Here is a 22,240-nt window from a genome sequence, read left to right as displayed (position 1 = left end):
TAGGCCGCTATATCTAATATTTCTAGACACTATCAAGACCGGTGTAGTACCATTGGATTGGCGCATTGCCAACGTGGTTCCAATTTACAAAAAAGGGAGCAAAAGTGAGCCTGGAAACTACAGGCCAGTAAGTCTCACTTCAGTAACGGGAAAAATTTTCGAGGGGATTCTGAGAGACGCCATCGATGAGTACCTCAAGGAGAACAAGGGAATAACTCCTCACCAGCATGGATTCATGAAGGGTCGCTCATGTCAGACAAATCTGATCAGTTTCTACGATGAAGTAAGCTCTAAGCTGGACCAGGGAGAATCTATTGATCTCGTATATCTGGACTTCTCTAAAGCCTTTGACACCGTGCCACATAATAGGCTAATATACAAAATAAGGCAGCTTGGACTGGGCGAAAACGTGTGTAAAAAATTGGCTCAGAGATAGGCCGCCTGCACACGAGCGGGTCGGATCCGGCAGCGAGAATTCTCGCCGCGGGACCCGACCCGAGAGTCTGCAGGGACGAGCGCGTACTCTCCCGCGCCTGGCGGCCCCAGCTCTTTCATGTGCCGGCTGCGGCGCAGCCGGCGCATGCGCAGGCCGGAGCCGGCGGCCGGGTGAGTGCGTGCCCCGCACAAAAATAGGACATGTCGCGGTTTGTTTGCCGCACGAGATTTCCGCCCGTGTGCAGACGGCTATAGAAAGCAGAGGGTGGTAATAAATGGTTCGTACTCTGATTGGACCACAGTCGCTAGCGGGGTGCCACAGGGTTCAGTATTAGGCCCCACTCTGTTCAACATATTTATCAACGACCTGATAGAGGGGCTGCATAGCAAAATATCAATATTTGCAGATGACACAAAATTATACAATATAATTGATGCAACGGAGGACAATGTGCGGCTACAAACGGACCTGGATAAGATGGGGGCTTGGGCAGGAAAATGGCAAATGAAGTTCAATGTTGAAAATGTAAGACTATGCACATGGGCAGGAGGAACGGATGTCACCAATATTCACTTAATGGGGTACAAGTCCCAATATGTTGTAATAATCGCAGCACAACAGATATATAGGAGAGAAATACTCACTAGAGCTGAATGGGCTCACTAGGTGCCAAGCTGAAAATGGATGCAGACCTTACATCCAAAGTCAATCAAGATATGTAACGGTATCTTCAGCAGCATCCAGGGTTGCTGAAAAATTTGCAGTAACTTCTTAGAGATTTAAAACTTCACCTTTAATCCATTTCGCATATAAATACAGCAACGTTTCGACTGTGTAGTGTACAGTCTTTATCAAGCCAATGCAGTAAAAACATGGCTGCACATGCAGCCCTTAAATATCCCATCACCATCAAATACACCCAATAAAAATTACCAATGCAGTCTGGAGTTATATTACCTGAGCCCTTATTGGAGCCTTCATAGACCGTGCAGCTGTATCCAATTCCTGCATGTCAATGCCTCTTAGTGCCGGTCCTGACGTCATTCTTGTGCGTCTTCTAGCTATCCTGCTATGATCTCCTCTTCATAGGGAGGGGGGGGGGGGGGGGGGTACCACTAGGGAAAAGCGATATGGAAAAGGATCTGGGGGTACTAGTGGATTGTAGACTGAACTGGAGTAACCAATGCCAGTCAGCTGCTGCAAAGGCAAATCAAGTCTTGGGGTGCATTAAAAGAGGTATAGGGGCGAAGGACGAGAACATTATGCTTCCATTATATAAGGCACTTGTCAGGCCTCACATGGAATACTGCGTACAGTTCTGGACACCGGTGCTCAGGAAAGATGTCACAGTGCTTGAGGGGATTCAAAGAAGGGCAACTAAACTAATACATGGAATGACGGGACTGGAATACCCAGAGAGGCTATCAAAATTGGGATTATTCACCCTGGAAAAAAGACGGCTAAGAGGTAGAGATGAGCGAACACCAAAATGTTCGGGTGTTCGTTATTCGTAACGAACTTCCCGTGATGCTCGAGGGTTCGTTTCGAACAACGAACCCCATTGAAGTCAATGGGCGACCGGAACATTTTTGTATTTCGCCGATGCTCGCTAAGGTTTTCATGTGTGAAAATCTGGGCAATTCAGGAAAGTGATGGGAATGACACAGTGACGGATAGGGCAGGCGAGGGGCTACATGGTGGGCTGCATCTCAAGTTCACAGGTCCCACTATGAAGCCACAATAGCGGCAAGAGTGCCCCCCCCCCCCCACTGTCAGCATAAAGATCGTCCTCCTCTGGCACAGCTGTAACAGCTGTAGCAGAGAAGAACGATGTTTGCCCATTGAATTCAATGGAACCGGCAATACAGCCGACTCCACTGAATGCAATGGGCTGCCGGCGATCGCAGGATGAATGGTCGGAAAGGGGTTAAATATATAACCCCTTTCCTGCAATTCATCCAGAAATGTGTTACACTAAAAATATATACCGGCGTATAAGGCGACGGGGCGTATAAGACGACCCCCCAACTGTCACCTTATACGCCGGTAATACAGTGGAGCAAAGAATAAAAAGCATTACTTACGTTTTTAGATGATCTGCGGCGCTCCTGCAGGCTGTCACTCCCTCCCGGTCCACGGCAGACAAGCTTTCTCCACGAAAGACTTTAAATCCCTGCCTCCAGAAGCACATGTGCCTTCAGCCAATCACAGCCAATGACAATGATGTCATTGAATGGCTGTGATTGGCTGTGTTTCTGGAGGCGGGGATTTCAAGGCTTGAAATCCCCGCCTCCAGAAACACAGCCAATCACAGCCATTCAATGACATCATTGTCATTGGCTGTGATTGGCTGAAGGCACATGTGCTTCTGGAGGCAGGGATTTAAAGTCTTTCGTGGAGAAAGCTTGTCTGCCATGGACCAGGAGGGAGTGACAGCCTGCAGGAGCGCCGCAGATCATCTAAAAACGTAAGTAATGCTTTTTATTCTTTGCTCCACTGTATTACCGGCGTATAAGGTGACAGTTGGGGGGTCGTCTTATACGCCCCGTCGCCTTATACGCCGGTATATATTTTTAGTGTAACACATTTCTGGATGAATTGCAGGAAAGGGGTTATATATTTAACCCCTTTCCGACCATTCATCCTGCGATCGCCGGCAGCCCATTGCATTCAGTGGAGTCGGCTGTATTGCCGGTTCCATTGAATTCAATGGGCAAACATCGTTCTTCTCTGCTACAGCTGTTACAGCTGTGCCAGAGAAGAAGGATTTGTCTTCTATATGTTCTCAATGGGGTCAGCGCTGCTGCCGCTGGCCCCATTGAGCGCATATAGAATGCATCCATAGCGAGCAGCGGGAGGGGCAGATTTCAATACTCGGGTGACACCTTATCTCCCCAGCCACTCACAGCAGGGGGGTGGTATAGGGCTTAAACGTTGCAGGGGGAAGTTGTAATGCCTTCCCTGTCTTTATATTGTCCAAAAAAAAGCGCTAACGTCTCAGGGAAGAAAGTTTAATTTACCAGAACACCGCATGGTGTTCGTTACGAATAACGAACATCCCGAACACCCTAATATTCGCACGAATAGCAAGCTCGGACGAACGCGTTCGCTCATCTCTACTAAGAGGTGATCAAATAACCATGTATAAGTACATGAGGGGACAATACAAGGATCTCTCCCAAGATCTGTTTACACCCAGGACCGCGACGGTAACAAGAGGACATCCGCTACGATTAAAGGAAAGTAGGTTTCATCACCAACATAGAAGGAGATTCTTTACTGTAAGAGCAGTTAGACCAGTGTTTCTCAACTCCAGTCCTCAGGACCCCAAAACAGGCCATGTCTTCAGGATTTCCTTAGTATTGCACAGATGATGTAATTATTGTCAGTGCCTCAGACATTGCTACCAGTGTTCTTACTATAGGCCATCTTGAAAACATGACCTGTTGGGGGTCCTGAGGACTGGAGTTGAGAAACACTGAGTTAGACTGTGGAACTCTCTGCCGGAGGAAGTGGTGATGGCAAAATCCATGGAGGAGTTTAAAAGGGGACTTGATGTCTTTCTGGAGAGGAAGGACATTATAGGATACAAGTCTTAGGTTAATTGTCAATCCGGGTATACAGGCAGGTAGGAACTATTAGGGGATGATCCAGGGAACAGTCTGATTGCCATTAGGGGGTCAGGAAGGAATTTTTTCCCCAAAAGGTCTAAATTGGTTTCTGCCCTTGGGGGTTTTTTTTGCCTTCCTCTGGATCAACACAGGAGGATAGACAGGCTGGACTAAATGGACATTGTCTTCATTCAGCCTTACATACTATGTTACTATGTTACAATATGAGGAATCTTTATCATCTGGATAGGATACCTGCATTTTCTTCAGTTTTTTTTTTTTTTAAATGGAGTACAGAAATGTTTTTACTGCACCCTTCCCCAAACGTATTGCATCTGTTTAAATGGCCAATATATGTACAGCAATCCCCCAGGTTAGAATAATCTCAGAGCACAAGATTTTCGCCTAAAGCGGTCTTTCCTGGGAAATTGTAACAGATCTGCGGCACATACACTTTGCTGGATATTCCAGCCAATCAGCATGGGGATTTCAGTGGAACACACCAGTATTACTGAAGTGTATGCACCAATTGGCTGTCTAGTAGCACCTCTGTACAGTGCGGTACTATATGTTCTTTACTTCCCTTTTGCTGTGCCAAGATGAGCTGCTCCTTTAAATACCAGGTACTGCACAATGCAGAGCCAGATTCCACATGCAGAATCCCGCAACGGAATCCCGCTCTGCCAGCAGCAGCGTCCGCGCGTTCCCATTTAGTTCCTTTTTCTTCTGTACTGCGGATGGTCCGCACGGCTCGCCGTCAGACCTGCGCAGTACAGTTTTTTTAAACTGCTTTCCGTCATCACCTAGCGGTGTGGATACCGCAGAAAATACCCATCCGTGGGCAGGAGCCCTTAGGGTGGCTCCATGCTTTTTTGGCACATTGTGTGCTGTACAGGACCTTGAAGAAGCTCTTGACTTCTGCACAGAAAATGATTTTACAGCTTCCAACAGCTTTTTCTGAATTTTGTATTTAAAGATTTCCTTTATTTATGAGTTATCTGCTTATTTTTCTTTAATCTTCATTTTCTAATACTTTGGTTGACATTTTGGGGGTTTAGGAACCAACTAATAGTTTCCCATAGACTTATAGTTTCAGCATACAATATTTTCAACATTCCCTTGTCCCTCAATATACAATAGTCTTTGCCTCCAGCTCAACTGCAGAGTAGAAAGAAGACTTCAAGACAGGTACGCGGGGGGTCAATGCCGGGCACAGGGCCTGATTCAACTGCGAGGAATCCAACACGGCGTGAGCATTCGGCCTAAATGGAATATGTCACCTTTTTTTTTTTTTTTTTATGGTGAAATAATTTTTTTATTATCTAGAATTCTTTGATACATTTTTTTCAGTTTTTAAGAAATATGAAAAATTACATTTTTATTTTTCATGTTACCCACTGTTGGCCATCAGACGGAGCAGAGTTGAAAATCTGCTACAAAAGAAGTGTATGTTGGTTGCTGCAAATCTTGGCTTCTGGGCTGTCCCCTCTCCGTCGTGGCGACATCAACCCTCCCCTTTGGGGCTATATTCAAAATAGAAGAGGCAGGTTTTGTGTTAAATACTGCAGTGCAGCACCATTTTGTCGGTAATTCCACTACAACTTCTCGTAGTTGCTCTTTTCAGTGACCTTGGTAGAGAGAAACGTCCCAGCGGAGGCATCTGGAGCTTGTCAGTGGGTTTGATAGAGAGGAACCTCCCTGTAGGGGTGACTGCAGTGATATCGTTCCTAGGCCACTCTCACACACAGCGTCAGCAAAACGCTGCGATTGCGGTGTTTTACCATGATTTTAATGCCATTTTTGGATGCAGGTTACTGCGTTCCTCAGCGGTTTTTAACACACCCCGTCATTGTAATGGGTGATGTGCGCTCAAAAGTATGAAAACGCAACAAAATACAGCAGAAAACACTGCGTTCAACCGCAGGTCTGTGAGGCCTCATCGACATCAATGGGAGCGTCTACCGCCATTAATCAAGGTAAAAATGCACATGTGAGAGTGGCCTTATGCTGGGGTCACACGAGACCGAAATCTTGCGGAAATGTCGCGGAATAACCACACAGAAATGCCGCAACATTTCCGCAGGAGAAATGCAGCTTTAAAACCCGTGGCCTTTCACCGCAGATTTTGGAGTAGCTTTGCCGCCTGCCGCTGCAGCCATCTCTCCCCATAGAGAGGGCGCCGCAGAGATGGGGAAAGAATTGACATGCCGCGTCTTTGGATTCCGCGCAGCATCTCAATTTCAGACGGATCGCTTGCAGCGTGTGAACGAGATTTTTGTAAATCTCGTCCACTTTGCTGGCCAATTCCAGGATAAAAAGCCAGAAAAGTCTGCACGGAAATTCCGCGGTAATTACGCCCCGTGTGAGCCCAGCCTTAGGCCTCTCTCACATGAGCATATTTTCGCTGCGCGTATTTTTTTTAGCAAAATTTGCACATGCAAATACAAGCGCACAATTCACTTATTGAAGTGAATGGGCACGTACAAAACACAGTGCACACGCAATTGTAAACATGCTTACCGTGTTTTTCATGTAGATTGCTAAGAGACTGAGAGGAAAAAGAAAACAGGAAGTTTTCGCCAGTCACGGAGCTTCTGCACACTAGCTGGTGTCAACATGTCTCCTGCTGATATGGGAAAGTTTATTGCCCTCATGGAGGGAGAAGCAGTCATCTGGGACTGAATATAAGGACAGAGCTTGGGAAGAACTTGCGTCAGACATGTATCCCGATGTGTGGCCTTTTGTGTCAGTGTGAACATTTGGTGTTTTTGCAGTTATGAGCAAAGTGCATAATAAAGTTCCTTTTTCATTTTCTTTCCACATTTTTGAGCATTTTTAACCTCTTTTATGATGTACAGTTACTTGATGGATATGTGGAGTTTGTATAGAGCATGATTGGACGCTCATCCCGTTCTACACAATGCAAGTAATGGCTGTTCTTCCCAATTGACACTAACCCCCAACAGCCGCATTAGTGTGAACATTCATTGTGGCTGTTCATTTTTGTATATTCTTCTATAATTTTTTTTTAGCTTTGTGTCACGCACCAAGCCCCCCCGGATCCCGACAACGGCAGGAAGGTGAGTATATATATATTTTTTAATTTTTTTACACAAGCTAGGGAGCATTTTCAGGGAAGGGTTTATATTTCAAGCCCTTCCCCAAAAATCACTGTTCGGGTTGCCTGCATCCCATTGCATCATATCTCCTGAACTATACTAAATATTTTTAAAAACATTACACTCCCAAGTTCAGAAAGAATCATAGAATTTAGGTTGCTAAAAAAAGTGAGATTTTTCAACCTGTAAATAACTAAAAAATGCGTCACTTAAGTGGTTAATGGGCATCTGGTGCCATATGTGCCACCATCAAAACACAGAAGAAGAATGGTACGGGCCCAGTTATCAAGACTATGGCCCTTATTATGGTGACTGTCATGGTGCAAATTTATCAGGACATCAGAGCTACACGGAGCAGTTTACACTGTCAAAAAGCCAGCAGCAGCGTGCCACCATGTTCTATAGACCAGGACCTGCTTTTCACCAAAACTCACGTTTCAGTCCACATTTTTTTTTTCTTGGGGTAGTGGTTCATTTCTTTGTATAAACCTTGTTTGACTGTTTTCTAGTTTATGGTATGTGTTTGTTTAATAAATGTTAAATAGTTTTGCAACAATGTGTGGTTTGATAATGTTCTCGATTATAGGCCTCCTGCACATGGGCGGGTTTGACCCCGCATGCGGGATTCCTGCAGCAGAGTTTGACCCGGTTCCTGGCCGGTGACCCCAGCTTACCTGTCTGGCGGCTTCTGCACACGCTGTGGATGTGCCGGCCAGCGGCACTCCTGTAAAGAGAGTTTGTTTACCAAGAAGATTACAATCAGATCTCGTGTTAGAAGCACGGGCCCATAGGAGAAATACAAATCACACCAGCCTGTTGCGGTATCAAGTGATTTTTAATTTATTCAAAGTTGCATGTGGTTTATATACCATAAATGACATCACAGGAAAAGTATCTACCTCCAAGATTAATAAGAATACATGATAGTGTACAACTAAAATGTTTAACATAAGGTGTAACTGCAATATGATTTCACTGGGAAGGGATGCAAGGGAGGGGGTCTGTCTTATCTCATACCACTCTCTGGTATATAGGAAAGGTTTCACTTAACCCATTCACTACTTATACTAGCAGCATGCTATATCTTCCTAGTCTACAATCTAATAGCAAAAACAATTAAAAGATACATTGATCTACAATTTTCTTAACAGCTCAGTCTCGCATGCGCAGTAGCCACCGGTGCTGGGGGGTGACGTGTATCCCGCGATACGCCGTGGGATGGAAGTGAAGTCAATGGAAGCCGGCCGTGCATAACCTGCACATTATCAATGCAGTGATGTTACACACGAACATATACAAATGCTGCACTGTGGCCATAAATTACATGAATTTGAACACTAGTAATGCCATCACATTCAGAACATGAATCAATAATGCTTTTGCTGTTCTAATCACAAATGTAATCATAATGATAGCATGCAAATGGACATTATCTGAGTTTTTTTTTTACTCAACCTTTTTAATGGTGATGCACGGATCAAAGCCCAGACCCCTCCATCCATGTGCCAATCACTGTCTTTGTTACATATTAAAAATGTAACCTGCATCCCCTAAATAAAAGAGAACTTTCCTGACTCAGCTTGTCCAATCACCCTATACTACAGGCAGCTGCACTTCTCCATGTGAAATGGTGTTTTGAGATGCAAAGAAATACCAGCACAAAATTCTTTAAAGCATTTATTTGTAAAAACAAAAAGTTAATGAGGTATTGGTTATATTTTGGCCAAAGTATGCAAAGAAAAAAAATTGGGGGGGGGGGGGGGGGGGGGCTAAACAACTTTGAATATTTTCACTGAAATATATAAGCTCGCAACCCATCTCAAGGATCCTCCTTGTCTTGCAAGTGGCTAACTAAAAGAAACCCTAACTTAAAAGAACTGAAACAAACAGCTGGTTAAAAGATGCAATTTGGACACTCCAGATAATTTATCTCCTTGAACAGAGAGGTTGCTGCCTTGTAACCTCTCTCTGAGGGGTCATAAAGTAGTCCGCGAAGATGTGTCTGACTCAGAGTGCAGGTGCTGCTGGCCTACCCTGTGGGGTCTCCTCAACTTCAAAAACTTGGGAAGTTGCTGCAATTTGATCATCTCCCACATTCCAACCTGCATCGTTGGCCCGGCAAAATTTATGCAGAATCACAGCGACTTGAATTACCGCACACATGTTCTTGGAGTCTGTCTGAATACTATACAGGAAAACTTGCCACTTACTGGTTAGAATCCCAAAGGCTCATTCAACAAAATGCCGAGCATGTGTGAGTTGGTAATTAAAAACCTGCCTCCTTGTGTCCAAGCATGTGTGCGCAAAGGAGCGCAGAACGTGGGTTGTTAGGTCAAAGCCTTCATCTGCCACAAATACTTATGGGGCTGGCGGACCTGAAGAACCTGGAAGCAAGCTTTGGCAGGGACAGCTTGTTTGAAAGAAGCTGCTGACTTACTCTGGAAGACCTGAAAATGTGAGTGTAAGGGTTGTGCTGGCTGGGATCTGTTGTACCACATAGGTTTCTAGCAGCACAGCCTCACAGGTGTAGAATGATTGAGCTGGCTGGGTGTGGTGTTCTCCTGCTAGCCAATCACCACCAGTCTGGATGCATATAAATGTCTGCCCTCTGCAAGAGGAAGCTGGTTTCCCTTCATTCTAGGGTTTGTTGGTTTTGCATGCCTGTACATGTGTTATATGGGTAAGCAGTGCTGTGTCCAGTGTTTGTGCATGTGGCCAGACATTAAGGGTGGACAGTCCTGTTCTGTGGATAGTGTGAACAGGGGCTAGTCCAGTGTTTGTGCAGGTGGCCAGACATTAGGTGTGGATAGCCCTGTTTTGTGTATATGGTGTGAACAGTGTCATGTTCTATATGTCTGTGCAGGTGGCTAGACATGAGGAGTGAACTGTCCCATTTATGTGGTTGTATGTCTGGCATGCTAACCATAGTATGTTGCTGTGTGATTTGTGTTCTGGTCTGTTTTGGTTCCATGCATTAACCGTTGAGGGATAGTTAGGACCGAGGTTCAAGCGTGGGGCCGCCTTTATCGAGGCAATCACCTTGCTTATTAAATAAGGTCCTTCCATTTTCCCCGCAGCTTTAGGTCAGTTGTCTTGCTAGTGTAGGGACCAGGAAGTCAGCGAGGAGCCTTGATCGTGGCTTGCGGGCTTAAGTATTTTGGCCAATATACGAACCAATACCTCATACTTTTATAGCTATAACATCTGCTTATGTGTACAGGTAGGCAAGTGTGTGTCGTCAGTCAGTTCCTGTTTGTGTCTTCTGCCAGTATGTCCATTCTGAGTCCATTTCCTGACACTGTTCCCGGTGGTCCTTAACCTCTTCTGGGTGACGTTCTTGTGGGCCCGGCGTTTGTTTGCCCACACGAACATAGCAGTGAGCATCCGCAGTGCTTCCATAGGACCTGATATCAACAATTATAAACCGATAGATGCTATCAGCCAGAACCAATGACTACCGAAAAGTACTGTTTAAAATTTTAATATCGAGACCCTGAGTTTGCCGGCTTCTTCACATGGATGTGCTTGCCATCCAGGGTCCCAATGCAGTTTGGAAACTGTGCTGCAGCTTTTAAAACCTTGAGTAATGTCCATCCATGCTTGAGGAGAGGATGGAGGCAAAACCAAAGGCTTCAACTGCATCCAAAGAACATCACTGGTACTCCTGATGATTCCAGAAATGGTGAAGCTGCCCAACTGGAACTCAAAATGCATTGATACAAATGAGTTCCCGGTGACAAAGAATCTGTTAAAAAACGGAGAAAAGGGGTTAAAAACTATAGGCAACAAACCAAAAGTAAACTATGTAGGGAAGACATATGAGGGGAAAAGGGACCTCAGGAGAGATACACCGGCGCATTGAGAACTCTCATCACAATGTATGAAAGCTCAAGAAAATGGCGCCTGTGCGGTTATGTGACTGTTTCATGGGTGTTTCCTGTGGGTATGGCCAGTTCTGACATCATCTGTCTGCTTCTTCTTTTTTTGCACACGTAAAATACGCAGTGCAAACGTGTGTACACACGCACAAAAACGCGCATATGCAATGAATGTGCATACAAAAGCAGCTCCATATACAGTGAAAACGCTGCATAAAATATGCAGCGTTTTCACATACGATTGTGTGAAAGAGCCCTTAGGCCCAGTGTCCACTTGCACACACAGATTCCACTGCTGAATCCCGCCGCAGAGTCCCTGCATGCCTGCGGACATGGACAGGAAAAGACATTTTCTTACTTCTCCGGATCCAGCGCCGGGTCTCCCCTGCCGAATCTTTTTTCTTCAGCACAGCGGTTGTGCCGACGCGCCCGGCGCATATGCAGTGCTCTTTTATTCTTTTTAAATCTCCTGCTTTCACAGTGACAGCTGCGGGCTGTCCGCAGATTGGACGACTTCCATTTACTTCAATGGAAGCCGTCCGCGTGGGATCCGCAAGAAAATGGAGCATGCTACGATTTCTTCCCACACGTGCAATCCACACGCCGGGAAAAAAAATCGCATCCGCATGCTTTTAGCTACTTTGCGGATGCTAATGCATCCCTATGAGCGGCTTTATTAGTGGCTCTCCCGCACAGGTGCTGCAAATCAAATCCGCCTGTGGAAATTGGGCCTTAGGCAAGAAGCTCTGGTTACCATTACAGTGCAGGTCGCCTCTATCAAAGCCACTGACAAGCTTTGGACACTGTGATATCCTAGACAAGTACTGTTCACCACCACCACCCTCCACCTCCCATGACCGCTGCCATCCTGATGATGCTGCGCTGCACTCCTCTATGAAGCCGCTGCTGCAAGTAATCATCTCTGCAGCTACGACAGCGGCTTCCGGTCTTCTCAGTCATGGTGCTGCACTCCCCTCCCTCTTATGTGAACTGCCTATGCTTTAGAACAGGGGTCCCCAACTCCAGTCCTCAGGGACCACCAACAGGTCATGTCTTCAGGATATCCTATGGTAAGAACACCTGTGGTAATGTCTGAGGACTGACTATAATTACATCACCTGTGCAACACTGAGGAAATCCTGAAAACATGACCTGTTGGGGGTCCCTGAGGACTGGAGTTGGGGACCCCTGCTTTAGAACATGTGCAGCTCACAGCTACAACAGCTCCAGCATAGGAGATAGGGTCATTCGCCATCCCTACTGCCCTTTGTGTGCATCTGTGCATGTGTCTAATGTTAAAAACGCAAGTTCGTGTGTTGCGATGCACTAAATCAGAGGCTCCATAGGTAAACATGGGCAGCGATTTACAAATCTCTCAACATGGCATGGTAGGAAACATCACACATGGGAATGAAGTCATTGAATATTATTGCTTTCATAATTCTGCCTTTTCTCTCACTCTCGTATTGCTCAAAAATCATGCGATTTTCTTGCTCATGAGAAGGCGGCCTTAAAGAGACCTAAAAAGACAAGTAAGAAAAATATTCCATGGAAGATATAGAAACAGGCAAGCGGGCTAACTTAATCATCTTTGTAGTATCAGTGCAAGGTCAACTCTGGCTTTCCACAGAGGTTCTTTGTTAGAGTTCATGGTGGGGGAATCCGTCTATGATGTACATATGCCCAAATAGGTAAGCCATGTTCCCCCATATGGTGCTCTGTCAGGCTATCTGTGTTGGAAAAACCTTAATGGAGCATTTCACATGTTTTTTTTTTCTTGTTTACAAATCTGCTGTGTGTGAACTTAACCTCTCACTCATGACCTGAAGGTTGCAAGTTCAATCCTTGCATGGTTCAGGTAGCCGGCTCAAGGTTGACTCAGCCTCTAATCGGAGGTCAGTAAAATGAGTATCCAGCTTGGTGGGCGGGAAATAAATAAATTACCTGAAAGCGCTGCGGAATAAGTTGGCACTATACAAATAAGATGTATTTATTTATTTTATTAATACATCCTCTGCAGTCTACTTAATTATAGTCCCAGAAGGAGGCACAGGTAATTGACCTAGGTGACCAGCATGTAGAACATTATGCTGCAACCTTCTGCAAGCCACTTGATATTTTCTTTATTATAACTCTGTGATAGTAATTGCCTCTCAGCTCCTCAGATAACCTTAGCAGACTCAACAATTGTTCTAGCATCCCTTAGGTGTGTAGTTAAGGCAAATGATGTCGTAGCAGCACTATAATCAAAGCAATGATGTGAAATATTCACTTGCATCCTAAAAGCCTAGTTTGGGCTTAAAATGATGCCATGAAGCGGCCCAGGCACACCTTATATGTTCATAAGGATTTTTTTGTTTTGTTTTTCTCTATAGGACAAAATGTGACCAATTTTTAAAACAAGTACAATGCAGTGTGTGAACCCGATCAGTGCCTTCTCTCATAGAGCTTTCAATTCATTCTGTTTTTGTAACACATAGCTGTAGTCCATGTACTGAATGGTGTAAGTAACTGCATGTGCTGTTCTTCAAAACAAAACTTCAGCCATTATTTCAGACTAGTAAGCTCTGATTTTTAATGTCTGGGAAACTGAAAGATAATGTGAATTGTCCAAGGTTACAAGGAGTTCCTCCGCTTCAGATGACCATGCATTCTTTTGAATGTGACTCTGTTACTGGGAAGAAAATAAAAGGTGACGAGTAATCTTCAATGACACTCAAGGAATCAACTTTTAGGATTTCACTTTTTGTCAGGAGATGACAATATGACACTTATAGGGATAGATGTTTGGCCTGTTTCACATCTGTATTGGAATTCCGGATGAAGGTTCTGTCAAAGATACGGCTCAAAATAGCAGAACAAAAAGCGCTACATGCACCTCTTTTTCTTCCGGCCAAAAGCCGAGTGGAAAGTGGGCAAACCCCATTGTAGTCAATGGGGTCCGTCCAGCTCTGTTCGGTTCTGTCCAGAGATGGAACCATTCCGTCACGGGGATTCCTCTTTCGCACTCCCCAAATAGAGCAGGAAAGCAGAATCCCCAACGCAGGTGTAAAATCACTCTTTGTGAGGGTGTTTTTTCTATGCCAGGCTTTGGTGGCTGTATTTCCATCTGATAAAGTGGTGGCACATCTCTAGAATATAACCCCATTTACACTGAAAGATGATCGCTGAAACTACAGTTTGATTGACAGTTTTGAGTGATCATCTTTGCATAGTCTATAGTAGCTAATGAGCTACTAAAGAGCTATGTAGGCGGAGCGGGATGCTGTTGTTATTGCTCGGCAAACGGTACAGCTGTATTGCATAAGCAAACAGCTGCATTGTTCTCTATGCTTTCAGCTCGCGTCCCGCTGTGAGCTACCAGTGGGACAAAAGCTGAAAGAATCTTATCAGTGCTGCTGACTGTGATAACAGCCTGCACCGATGATAAGAGTGCATCACTCAATTTAAAAAAAGTAGAATTGAGCGAGGAACGAATCGTGCACGAAAACTGCACGTTGTCCGTGCATTTAGACGCAAGGTTTTTTGGTCAAAAAATGGCTTTGAGCGAATTTCAAGTGAGAATTGTTGTGTCTAAATGGGCCTTATGTCATCACTCTATGATTGGTTGGGGTCTGAAGTTAGACAACTGTACTGATTCTGAGGGCCCACTGCAGTTTGCTCCACAGGTGATGGCTAGAAGCACGGTGGTGTGGGAAAACTTTGAATAGGACGCAGTACTGAATCTACACTTCCAGCTGTTCATTCTCCGGTTTGCTGGGGATTCCAGAAGTCAAACTCTACAGATCATAAATGTATTCCATATTCTCGTGATGTAAATAGATTGTAATCCAACATTAAGGTTGGGGCTTCACTGCAACTTTTGGCCGCAACAGGGGTTACACATGAAAAGTCACTAAGTAGTCCTGTGACCTTGCACTTATGCTAAGGTCAATGAGGTTGCTGGGTGAGTCACAGGTCTCACAAAATCCACCAAAGCTGTTTGGCTACAAGCTTGAGTAGGTTTCAATCATTTACGCCAGTTTTAGTAGAAAAAACTCTCGAAATTCATGGCATTCTGGAAAAACGTGGAGTTTCACTCAAAAGCACCGTATGACACCACCCTTATGGCAGCTTTTAGGGACTTGTAAAAAAATGAAATTAATGAGTTTTTTACAATATAATCTCTGATGCTCAAAAATTGCTTTAACACTGCTACGATTTTGACGCGATTTTCTTGCAGCAATATCGCGATTGCCAGTGTAAAGGAGCCTTGAATAGGGAAATGCTGGGTAAAACTGACATGAAAGAGCAGTTAAGTCAATTGTAAACTTAACTGGAGCAACTAGTGTCAGGCAGCTGCTGCCAAGACAAATAGGATCATGGGGTGCATTAAAAGAGGTCTAGGGGTCTGGATACTAGCAACTAAAGTATTCAAAGAAATGCGTGGGTAACAATACCCTGAGAGGTTATCAAAATTGGGGTTATTTAGGAAACTATGTATAAATATATCAGGGGACAATACAGTGATCTCTCCCATTAGCTATTTATACCAAGGGCTGCAACAAGGGGGCGCCCTCTGCGTCTAGAGCGGAGGTTCCCAAAGTGTTCTAAATATGATAAGATTTTGACTTGCTGGCGGTCCATTTCAGCAAGAAAAAACGTGGGGATGCACGAGATGTTAATGAGGGTCCACAAGAGCGGACTCCTTTTAGCAGGTCATCATCAACATTCAGGCTTTGTGTAGATGACATGATACACCTCACACAGATTGTGTACATCATACTTATAACAGACATGGAAATTACTGACCTCTTTGATATTTCATAAAATTCTATATAAAGAGTTCGCCCAAAACTTCTTGGGCTCTGGTGGTAGACACAACAGACCCGCACAGTAGCTAATTTACCTCTAAAGTTTCTACTGCGCATCGTTTTCACGCGATCCTCCAGAGAGCCCAAGAAGTTTTGCGCAAACTATACCTCTCTGCTTGTTCATATTTAAGTTTTTACAAGTTTTCATAGCAGCAGCTACACATCACTCACACCTGTTGCTTATCCAGTATTATGGACTATCACAATAATTGTACAAATAAAAATTGGACATGCTTTTCTTTTTTTTACAATTGTCCACCTTACAAAAATCCCTATCTAATAAGTGAGCAGCACTGTGTCAGCTGGGAAAAACCCATTTGACTTTAACAAGTAAAGGAAAATTCAATATTAGGCAGACAGGGGGTCTACGGAAAAAAAAAAAAATTGGCAAAAAAGTTTGGGAACCTCTGGTCTAGAGGAAAGAAGGTTTCTACACTAACATAGAAGGGGGTTATTTCTAATGTATGAGCAGTGAGACTGTGGAACTCTCTGCCTGAGGACGTGGTGACGGTGAATCACTAACAGTGGGCGCCTTTCTTGAGTGTAATAATATTATATGTTATAGTCACTGATTACGTCAGAAGGGTTGTTGATCCAGGGAGTACAGATGAGCGAACGTACTCGTTTAGGGTGATTTCACAATCGAGCACCGCTTTTTTTGAGTAACTGACTACTCGGGCGAAAAGATTCGGGGGGCGGCGTGGTGGAGCGGGGGGAAGCAGTGGGGAACAGGGGGGAGCTCGAGCTCTCCCCCCCCCCACTTCCCTCTGCATCCCCCCGCTTACCCCCGGCGCCCCCCAAATCTTTTCGCCCGAGTAGTCAGTTACTCGAAAAAAGCGGTGCTCGATTGCGAAATCGCCCTAAACGAGTACGCTCGCTCATCTCTACCAGGGAGTTATTCTTATTGCCAGATTTGGGACGGAATTTATGTTTTCTAGAATGAGGAAAATTGGCTTCTACCTTAAAGGGTTTTTAATTGGCTTCTACCTCTTGTTTTTTTTTTGTGCCTTCCTCTCGATCAACATTCAGGGGTAATAGGCTGAATTGCATGGACATATGTCTTTTTTCAGCCTTACAAATTATGCTGCTATGTTATGTAGAGTATATGTATGTTACAGATGCATATCGTCCGACTAAAATGCTGTTGTAGCCCGTACAAGAAAAAAACGTAAGGGTGTGCAGCCAAGAACCATGTGGAAAAACTGCATCCGATTTTGAGTGCGGTGAAATTGTGTTGTTTTTTTTTAAAATTACGACAGTATACCATAGTACTGGCATTATACTGCAAGGTAGAAAGTCTGACATGTGCACACATAATAGTAGTGTGACGGTTGCAGAGCAGTAGTGTGGTGCCCGAATGAAAAGCACATCACAAATCCATAGCACATAAAAGTACAGCCATCTGTGGTTTTGCCGTATTTCTCGATCACCTGGTACACTACTGCCTTGTGACTACTACATGTAAGGGCTCCTGCGAAATCCGGAGCCTGCGGCTACCTCCATGTTCCGCAGCAAATACCGCCCATAACCTCCTATGGAGAACCGCTGCTTCCTGGACACAAGTGGAAATTAACTGCAATTTCCGCTCGCCGTAGAAAAATCGCAGCATGCTCCATTTCTGTGCAGTTTCCACCTAGATGGTTCCATTGAAGTCAATGGAAGCCGTCCGTCCCACAGCACTTCCACAATCATCATTGTGGAATGGCTGCAGGATCTACGGCATGATCTGCACTTCCGCAACACAGGTAAAGAAGAATCTGGACAGGTAAGTGAGTCACCGGCCCAGGCAAAGGGTCAGATCCCGCGTGCCGGATACGACCCTGTCATGTGCATGAGGCCTAAGGGACCTTTCACACAGGCATAATATTTTCCCTGGGAGGCTGAAGAATTTGACGCTGCTGAAACCTACATCAGAATCTTCAGGGCTAACTTGGATTTAGGTACAAAATTGTGGGCTGATTTAAGGCATTTTTATTTTGCACTGAACTGTGCGGAATTTACCACGACATACAAAGCGGAGTGCAGAAAATTCTGTCCTTGAGATAGGTCCCTAATAGTACAGCTTGATCTGAGGCAGATGACCAGCGCTGATTGATGGAATTGGCTCTTATTTAAATGGTTTCACAGTTGCTGATTCAGACTGTATGTGAATGAACAATCATTCATATCATCATTCGTCCTCCATGTATTTTCTTTATTGTCAGCAGCACAGTTCCACTTACATGGGTAGATGGAATGTCAGCAACAATGATTTTTATGACAGGACGTAAGATCTAATCACCCTGATTCCTTTGATTCTCTATACCCGCGGTTGGGCCAGGACACTTGTCCATGTTATAGGCACATAAATGGTGTGAAGCTTGGGTGGGGTTAACTCCACAAGTGAGCGTGGCTAGTTGCAGCTTATGAATATTAAGGACTAGTTCTCTATGTGTTGCTGCTACTAATCAAAGTTTCAAACAAACTACTGCACAAATAGGTACCACAGATATATCACTGCCCGTCAGTGTAAAAATGGTCACAAATTCCCTTTAAAGATCGTGGGCATAAAAAAAACTACTCTGTATACATCAGGTAATGTAAATCATTAGAACTAGAGTATACTCACTAAGGCACATTACTCGAGCGAGTAGTGCCTTAGCCGAGTATCTCCCCGCTCGTCTCTAAAGATTGGGGGGCCGGCGCAGGTGAAAGGTGAGTTGCGGCGGGGAGCGGGGGGGAGACGGGGAGAGAGAGATCACCCCTCCCTTCCTCCCCGCTCTCCCCCGCCGACCCCTGAATCTTTAGAGACGAGCGGGGAGATACTCGGCTAAGGCACTACTTGCTCGAGTAATGTGCCTTAGTGAGTATACTCGCTCATCTCTAACTAGAACATAATTGTTTTATTAAAAAAATATGAAAAAAATTATATTTCTCTTTGTAATCCTTTTAGCGGCCAGCATAAAATCAAATAACTGTGGCATACAAAGAGAAATGAACTTTGGTTAATATTTAGTAGAGACAAATACTTTTGTCTGCATAAGATTCAGCACTCGCATTCAATCACTTCAATTCTTTTTTTGTTACAGTATTCAATCTCATTATAATGGGGCTGAATAGCAGATGTATATTGATGTTCTAAATATTGGCGCTTTGGAACGTTATTGCATACATATTGTCTTCAGTGACACATTTCACATCACATTGAAGACTTGTTTCACAAGTTTTGAAAATAAGCAGGATCACTGACCATGACCCTATCAGAAGTCATTCAAGAATCTCCAACTTTATCTGCTGTGTAAATATACTAACAGAGATGAGGGGCAGAGAGGGCAGAATATTCTAGTCTAGTACTCTAAACAAATCTTATGAGTAATATATAGTACAGGTCAATTTCTCTACTTCCTGAGTATACCAAAACATTCTAAAAGCAATCTGTTACATTTGTGATGTCCTTAGTGGGACTAAATATTGATATAAATATTAATAAAGTTTATTAGAAAATAAAAACGTACACAGTTGAAAAAGATAATAAAACCATGTTTGTTTTAGTTTGTAAACGTGAAAGACAACACACATGGTATCTCTGTAATCATCAAGTCCCATATAATTACCTCCATACTATCACTGAAAACTGACTGGGTTCACACAGGGCAGATTTGCCGCGGTTTTGCCGCGGATTGCCGTTGCATATCCGCACTGCGGCAAAACCGCTGCGTTTGCAGTGCAATGCAGCACAAATGAGATTTGCCAAAAAGCTGTTCTCACAGGACGGATTTTTTCCGCACAGACGCAGTGCGGAAATGCAACTGTGGCGCGGTTTTAAAAGATGCAGCATGTTCATTCTTTGGTCTTTTCCGCAGCACTTTTTTGTCCATTGACCTCTATGGACGCAGCCAAAACCGCACCAAATACGCGACAAATAGGCGACAAAAGTAAAAAGCGCTGCGGAAAAAAACATGTGCGGATTTTTCCGCACGAAAATCCGCAGCCAAATTCGCAAGCCCAAATTAACCTTTGAAGCGGTTTTGCCGCAGAAGCAGTTCTTCTGCGTCAAAACCGCAACGGAAAAACCGCAGCAAAACCGCGGCAAATCCGCCCTGTGTGAACCCAGGGAGAACAGAGAACAGCTTTTTGGCAAATCTCATTTGTGCTGCATTGCACTGCAAACGCAGCGGTTTTGCCGCAGTGCGGATATGCAGCGGCAAAACCGCGGCAAATCTGCCCTGTGTGAACCCAGCCTAACAAGACTAACCAATAATAATACTATATAAGGGCCAAATTATACCGCCACTCCATGATCACATACTACACCACATAGTGGCAGAATAATACAACCATACTGTTACAAAATAACCACAACAAACATTGATATTACTAATAATAACACTATTTGAGAGCAAAGCTATACCCCCAGATCATGAGATCATTAAACCAGCATAGTGATACTGAAATAAACAGTATACAAAGACCAATATTACCCCGATACCATGACCATATAGCAGTACATGCTTGTTCTACACAGGCACTCTTCAGACTGTATAAGTGCTTTCAGTACAGTTACCTACAAAGATTACAGCTGATGTCTAGAGATGAACGAGCACCAAAATGCTTGGGTGCTCGTTACTCGGGACGAAATTATCGCGATGCTCGAGGGTTCGTTTCGAGTAACGAACCCCATTGAAGTCAATGGGCGACCCGAGCATTTTTGTATATCGCCGATGCTCGCTAAGGTTTTCATTTGTGAAAATCTGGGCAATTCAAGAAAGTGATGGGAACGACACAGCAACGGATAGGGCAGGCGAGGGGCTACATGTTGGGCTGCATCTCAAGTTCCCAGGTCCCACTATTAAGCCACAGTAGCGGCAAGAGTGGGCCCCCCCCCCCAACAACTTTTACTTCTGAAAAGCCCTCATTAGCAATGCATACCTTAGCTAAGCACCACACTACCTCCAACAAAGCACAATCACTGCCTGCATGACACTCCGCTGCCACTTCTCCTGGGTTACATGCTGCCCAACCCCCCCCCCCCCCACACCCGTACGACGCAGTGTCCACAGCGCACACCAAAGTGTCCCTGCGCAGTCTTCAGCTGCACTCATGCCACACCACCCTCATGTCTATTTATAAGTGCGTCTGCCATGAGGAGGAACCGCAGGCACACACTGCAGAGGGTTGGCACGGCTAGGCAGCGACCCTCTTTAAAAGGGGCGGGGCGATAGCCCACAATGCTGTACAGAAGCAATGAGAAATATAATCCAGTGCCACCGCCATCAGGAGCTGCACACGTGGGCATAGCAATGGGGAACCTATGTGCCACACACTATTCATTCTGTCAAGGTGTCTGCATGCCCCAGTCAGACTGCGTTTTTTTATAAATAGTCACAGGCAGGTACAACTCCGCAATGGGAATTCCGTGTGCACCCACAGCATGGGTGGCTCCCTGGAACCCACCGGCTGTACATTAATGTATCCCATTGCAGTGCCCATCACAGCTGAGGTAATGTCATGTTTAATGCAAGTGGGCTTTGGCCCACACTGCATGCCCCAGTCAGACTGGGGTTCTTTAGAAGTGGACACATGCAGTTACAACTCCGTGTGGACCCACGGCATGGGTGGCTCCCTGGAACCCACCGGCGGTACATAAATATATCCCATTGCAGTGCCCAACACAGCTGATGTAACGTCAGCTGTAATGCAGGTGGGCTAAAAATTAATTGGATTACACTGCAGGCGAGGGCCCCCAAAAATTGGTGTACCAACAGTACTAATGTACATCAGAAAAATTGCCCATGCCCAACCAAGAGGGCAGGTGAAACCCATTAATCGCTTTGGTTAATGTGGCTTAATTGGTAACTAGGCCTGGAGGCAGCCCAGTTAAAATAAAAATTGGTTCAGGTGAAAGTTTCAACGCTTTAATGAGCATTGAAACGTATAAAAATTGTTTACAAAAATTATATGACTGAGCCTTGTGGGCCTAAGAAAAATTGCCCGTTCGGCGTGATTATGTGAGGTTTCAGGAGGAGGAGCAGGAGGAGGAGGAATATTATACACAGATTGATGAAGCAAAAATGTCCCCGTTTTTGATGGTGATAGAGAACGATGCTTCCATCCGCGGGTGCAGCCTACGTATTGCTTAGGTATCGCTGCTGTCCGCTGGTGAAGAAGAGAAGTCTGGGTAAATCCAGGCTTTGTTCATCTTTATGAGTGTAAGCCTGTCGGCACTGTCGGTTGACAGGCGGGTACGCTTATCCGTGATGATTCCCCCAGCCACACTAAACACCCTCTCTGACAAGACACTAGCCGCAGGACAAGAAAGCACCTCCAGGGCATACAGCGCGAGTTCAGGCCACGTGTCCAGCTT

Source organism: Eleutherodactylus coqui, chromosome 9 (assembly GCF_035609145.1).
Source record: "Eleutherodactylus coqui strain aEleCoq1 chromosome 9, aEleCoq1.hap1, whole genome shotgun sequence".
Taxonomy (NCBI): domain Eukaryota; kingdom Metazoa; phylum Chordata; class Amphibia; order Anura; family Eleutherodactylidae; genus Eleutherodactylus; species Eleutherodactylus coqui.
This window is presented reverse-complemented; position numbering follows the sequence as displayed.